This window comes from Trichechus manatus, unplaced genomic scaffold (assembly GCF_000243295.1).
Source record: "Trichechus manatus latirostris isolate Lorelei unplaced genomic scaffold, TriManLat1.0 scaffold00039, whole genome shotgun sequence".
Taxonomy (NCBI): domain Eukaryota; kingdom Metazoa; phylum Chordata; class Mammalia; order Sirenia; family Trichechidae; genus Trichechus; species Trichechus manatus.
The window spans coordinates 7,984,080-7,990,079 of NW_004443975.1; the positions used below are offsets into that span (position 1 = coordinate 7,984,080).

Genomic DNA, 6,000 nt, shown 5'->3' on the forward strand with positions numbered 1-6,000 from the left:
GAAAAATCATCATTTTACAGCCATCACAGTAAAGACTGGTTCAGGCAAGAACCAATCATCAATAAATACTGAATCTATGGAGGAAAGAAGATGAGGAATAAGATATTTCCATGATTTCAAAGTGTCTCTCCACAGATTATTAGTTGAAAGGAGAAAAACAGTAAATATAAAGACCAGGCAGTACCTTCACCAGGTCATCAAAATTTCACCGAAGAGAAGCAGATGGACACTGTGTGCCTCCTGAGGTGATACCTCAAGACAGACAAAACATGATTTCTGTAGTCATCTCTGGCTGGGAATGCTTAACCCGAACCTAATCATGGGAAAACATCAGACAAACCGCAATTTAGGAATATTCAAAAAAGAGGCTGCATTCTTCAAAAATATTAATGTCATAAAAGACAAAGAAAGGCTGAGGAACTATTCCAGATTACAGCAGACTAAGACATGACAACTACATGCAATATGTGATCCTGGATTGGATCCTGGACTGGAAGGAAAAAATGCAAGAAAGGACGTTATTGTTACTATTGACAAAATTGAAAATATAGTCTATGGATTGAAGTATTATGTGAATGTAAAACTGCCTGGATTTGATAAGTATACAGTGGTTATGTAAGAGAATATTCTTAGAAAATGCCCAGCAAAGTATTAAAAGTAAAGAGACATTATATTTGCAGCCTTCTCTCAAATGGTTCAGAAAAATAAACAGTATTTATGAGTGGATGGACAGATGAATATATAGGAAGGGAGGGAGGGGAGAAGGGAGGGAAAAAGAATAAATATGATAAAGCCCATGTGGCAAAATGTTAAAACTTGCTGAATCTGGGTAAAGGGCATATGAGAGTTCTCTGTACTATTCTTCTAACTTAACTGCAATTTTGAAATTATTCCAAAATAAAGTTTTTTTTAAGTGTTTGACCAACTTTAAGACAAACTGTTAAAATAAGAATGAATTTACACTGCCTTTCATTTCCATCAAAATTAATAAGCTAACAAAATATACTTTCCAATGGAAAAGATCTAAACATCCATGTGATATAAAGTACAGATAAATATTTTATGAGAGGATTAAAGCTTCAGCTAGCACAGCAATTATGCACTTGTGCTCAGCTTATTGCTCCACTTGGATTTCATTTTGGGCTCATCAGGGATCCCCTGAGTAAGATTAAAACACTGTATCTCTTATCTATAAATAGATCATTACACATGAATAAAAAGAAGTTCTACAAAAATGTAGGGAGACTGCTCCTAAAGTCAACTAAGTTAAAAACTGCACAAGTATCAAATGTGGCTCCTAATCCCATTAGCCTTTAAAAGCTAATTAGTAGGAAGCACAATTCAAATGTAGAAAATGGAGGACATTTAGACCAATCTTGGGAAACAAAAACCTAAAGAAGGTGTTACTTATGCTCTGAATGATTCTGCAAGGATAGAAGCATTCAACCAAAATACTTGGCTTTAGTTTTCCAAAGATTCCCAATGATCTTTAAGTAATAAAAGTATGGGAAGAACACAAGGCAGAGGTAAATTGCCCACTACAAGCCACAAAAGGCCTCAGAAAACACACACCATCACATCCTACAAACCCACTTACCTAACACCCATATAGAAAGTGCCATACTTAACTACAATCATCAGAGGCTTTCAATCTTGTGAGAAAGCAGCCAGAAAACTGGCAAGTATCACTTTGAAGAAGGGAATTGCACCAGGAGAATTGCCAGGCTTTAGGGTTTTTTTAAATGACTTTCATTCTGAAGGCAGGTTCCAGTCTGCTCTGTGGGAAAGCTAAAATTAGCATACAAACTCAACGTCTTATTGCCATGAAGAACCAGAGGACATATTTCGGGGCACCAGACCGCTGGAAAGTGAAGAGAGGAAACAAGGAAGGAGAGACTGAAAAAGAGAGAGAGCCCCAATTTTAAGTATAAACTCTGCCCAAATCTCTGGCTGACTGCCAAATGTAACAGGTATAGGGGAGACTACAAGCAGCCCAACTAAAGCTAAAAGAACAGAGATTTCAGCTAATACTCACTGGGGGGGAGACAATTTGAGCTTGAGTCCAGCTATTTTAACTATACTCAAAGATGTAAAGATTTGAGAGATACAAACGTAGTGATGGTATGTGAAGCCTTGGACCATATGAAACTTCCCACAGCCTTCACTTATATAATAAGTAGAAATAAGTTTCACATTATATTCCAACACTAATCAGCGGATAATGGCCTGCTAGGAAGAGAAATATGTTAGGAAGGAATCTGAGGCCAATTCCAGGCACTGTGGAAAAGAATAACACAGGAGATTACTCAAGTTTGCTCTAAGAAAAAGCAATGGTAGTATGTGTGACATGTATGTGACATTTCTGGTCTAAGAGATCAAAATAATTGTTTCTTCACAGTCAATAAAGCTAGCACAGAACCCTGTACACAGTGAACTCACTCTTCTTTGATGACATGTCCATCCATTTTTGTTTTAATGCCCTCTGTTTTCTGCTCTAAGAGAAATTCCAAAGGTCGTTATGAGTCAGAATCGACTTGATGGTAATGTTGTTGTTTTTTTTTGGGGGGAGGGCAAAGGAAAGAATACATTATTTCTTAAAACTCAAATATAGTGTATGTAGTCTTGCTGGACCACTTCTTCTTTTAAAAAGATACACATGCTGTGTGTGTGTTTGTGTGTCTCTGCACACGCATGCATGTGTATTGGCTTAGATGTGGTTGGCTGCAGTGTGGGAATAAAGAGAAATGTACAAATTCAAGATATATCTGGAACAACAGCTGATAGGACTTGGTGTTTAATTGAATGCAGAAGGTGAGACAATTCCCTTTAAATATTTTCCATGCTTTCTACACCTTTACTATTGTTAAAGCATCATACAAGACATTTCTGGTTGATCCGGTCTCTCTGATTAATCTTTTTTACTCCCTTATTTAGTATGCATCTTAATTTTTTACATTATCTTTTTACATGGTTTAGGCTCTGGCAATAAGAAAAACTACTAAACTAAGTGGTTTTACATCTTGGAGATAAACAGTACTTCAGGAGTTTGGGTCCAGAACATACTTACAGTAAATCTGATTTATTATGTATAAAATGGGGCTAGTAGTAGCCTCGGAACTTATCTAACTTTAGGGGGAATACTGCAAATCAAGATCAGTCCAAGGCTGATTCTAATGAGGTGGAGGTCAGACATACCTCCACTCTCCAACCTTGTTACCAATTCTGACACCAGCCTTCCCTCCCATGGCACTCTCCACTCTTCTACTGGGTTCGAAAATCCACTGCAAAGGCCACACAGAACTCACAGACCATACTTACAGTTAAGTGGTTTATTAAGAAAGTAACAGGATACAACTCCGGATCAGGATGTAGGCAAAGTCTCCCTTCTTCAGTGCAGTACAGCTCTGTTAGCTCCTCTCAGCCCCCTCAAGACAGACTCCTCTTGGCCTTGCTGTCTGTCACCACCAACTCTGCCACAGGGCCCCCTCCAGGCCTGTTGCTGCCAGCTCTGCTGCTGGGCCCCTCCCGGCCTGTCTTCAGTTTTATACCCCTTGACCTGTTTTACAGCCCTTGACCTGTGTTACAGCTTTTTTAGAAGGTTCCTTGCCTCCTTTCTCTCTTGCCTTTTCTCCTTTCTGCTTACTGTCTGAAAAACCTCTGTGGGGTTGGCTGGACATATATACAAATTTCTCAACAATTTCAGGGCATGGCCCTCCCACCAGGGTCACAAACTGACCAGTCCCCTCTTGGCAAGCCACAGACACTTCATTTGCATAGCAGGCTACAGTAACTTCGTTTGTATAGTCTATAGTCACTTCATTTGCATTGTATATTGACCAATCTCTGCAAGATGCATACCAGCCACAGTGCAGGCTACAGCCCAAGACCAGATAAAAACTATCAAACCACAAGTTGTTTACAGCTTACCAAGGAAATGTCAAAAGGAACAAACCCTCTGTGGTAAAAAATGAAGACAAAGGTAACTCCCCAGGGCTTAGAGGGAAAATCTCTCAAACTGTTTTTCCAAAGAAACAAGGCAAAAGGCCATATAAAGGAGCTCGTTTCACCACATTATGGTAGTATTTAATTTTACATATATATATTTTTTTAATTGGGAATAATGCCTCGGTTCCTTTCGACTTTTTCTGATGGGTACTCTGTTTATCTCAGAGAAAAAGTATTTTATGACTAGCTCTGTAAATTACCGCTCTAGGATTATTTCAGAACCATCTTGTTAAAAACATTGTTTTACAAATTAAGCTGCTTCCAGCTAGGAATATTACTAAGTTTCCAATAGGTCTCACAGAGTTTCAAAAACATTCTTTATGTACTAAAATTTCCCCTATGCTTAGCAGACAGACACTGTACAATGGCAATCCAAAAGCCATTTATGACCTTGCTTGACTTTGCCTTCCTCTACTATGTCTGGGAAATCGATATATTAACTTCACAGACATGCTGCAGCCGGAAGTGGACACTAGATAGAAGCTGAAATCCAGTGGTCGCGCTTCTAGAAACTAGTTTTCAAAACTATTTTTACTAATTTTATAATTTTTTAAGTTTTCAATTTTTTTAATTTAAATGATTTTAAAAGAATCTTTTTTTAAAAAGCATAAACTGAGTATTACTCTTGAGCCTTTTTCCCATCATCTCCTCCCAACCCCTACCAACACAGATGTGATGCTGATTCGCACTAAAGCCATCTTATTTAAGGTCCTACGGTAGAGTTTTCTGTTATATGCAGCTGAAGACAATGCTGCTACATTTACTATTTGATATTTTGCTTCCACTCTTATCTGTCTTCAATTCATTCACCACCTAAGAGTCAGGGTGATTTTTTTTGTTGTTGTGGTTAGGTGCCGTCAAGTCAGTTCCAACTCATAGCGACCCTATGTACAACAGAAGAAAACACTGCCCCGTCCTGCACCATCCTCATGATCGTTGTTATGCTTGATCCCATTGTTACAACCACCGTGTCAATCCATGTCGTTGAGGACCTTCCTCTTTTTCGCTGACGCTCTAGTTTACCAAGCATGACATCCTTCTCCAGGACTGATCCCTCCTGATAACAACATATCCAAAGTACATGAGACGAACTCTCATCATCCTTGCTTCTAAGAAGCATTCTGACTGTACTTCTTCCAAGACAGATTTGTTCGTTCTTTTGGCAGTCCATGGTATAGTCAACATCATAACTTTGCCAACATCATAACTCAAAGGCATCAATTCTTCTTTGGTCTTCATTATTCACTGTCCAGTTTTTACATGAAAACACCATGGCTTGCGTTAGGCCAACCTTAGTCCTTAAAGTGACATCTCTGCTTTGAACACTTTAAAGAGGCCTTTTGCAGTGGATCTGCCCAATGCAATGCGTCTTTTGATTTCTTGACGGCTGCTTCCATGGATGTTGATTGTGGATACAAGTAAAATGAAATTCTTTTTTTTTTTTTTTCATTTTTTCCCATACAAAAATTTATACATACATTATTATGTGACCCTAATTGCTCTCCCCATACTGTGACAGCACACTCTTCCTTTCCACCCGATTCCCCATGGCCATTCAACCAGCTGCTAACCCTCTCTGCCTTCCCATCTCATCTCAGGACAGAAGCTGCCCATTTAGTCTCTTGTATCTACTAGAGCTAAGAGGCACACTCCTCATGAGGATCACTTTATGTCCCACAGTCCAGTCCAATCCGTCTGAAGAGTTGGCCTTGGATATTGTTTTACTTCAGGGCTGACAGAGAATCCAGGGGCCATGCATTCCAGGGTTCCTCCAGTCTCAGTCAGACCATTAAGTCTGGTCTTCTTACCAGAATTTGAATTCTGCACCCCACCTTTCTCTTGCTCCATCCAGGACTCTCTGTTGTGTTCCCTGTCAGGGCAATCACCAGTGGTAGCTGGCCACCATCTAGTTCTTCTGGTCTCAGGCTGATGAAGTCTCTAGTTTATGTGGCCCTTTCTGTCTCTTGGGCTAATACTTTCCTTGTGTCTTTGGTG

General features: G+C 39.4%; 1 protein-coding gene and 1 pseudogene across 1 annotated transcript in view; one reads left to right on the top strand and one right to left on the bottom strand.

Moving 5' to 3' along the window:
• Positions 1-6,000, bottom strand: part of SMYD3 (SET and MYND domain containing 3) — an 816,669-nt gene that overhangs the window by 756,541 nt on the left and 54,128 nt on the right. The window lies entirely within an intron of this gene.
• Positions 2,696-6,000, top strand: part of LOC105756248 (zinc finger CCCH domain-containing protein 8 pseudogene) — a 9,929-nt pseudogene continuing 6,624 nt past the window's right edge.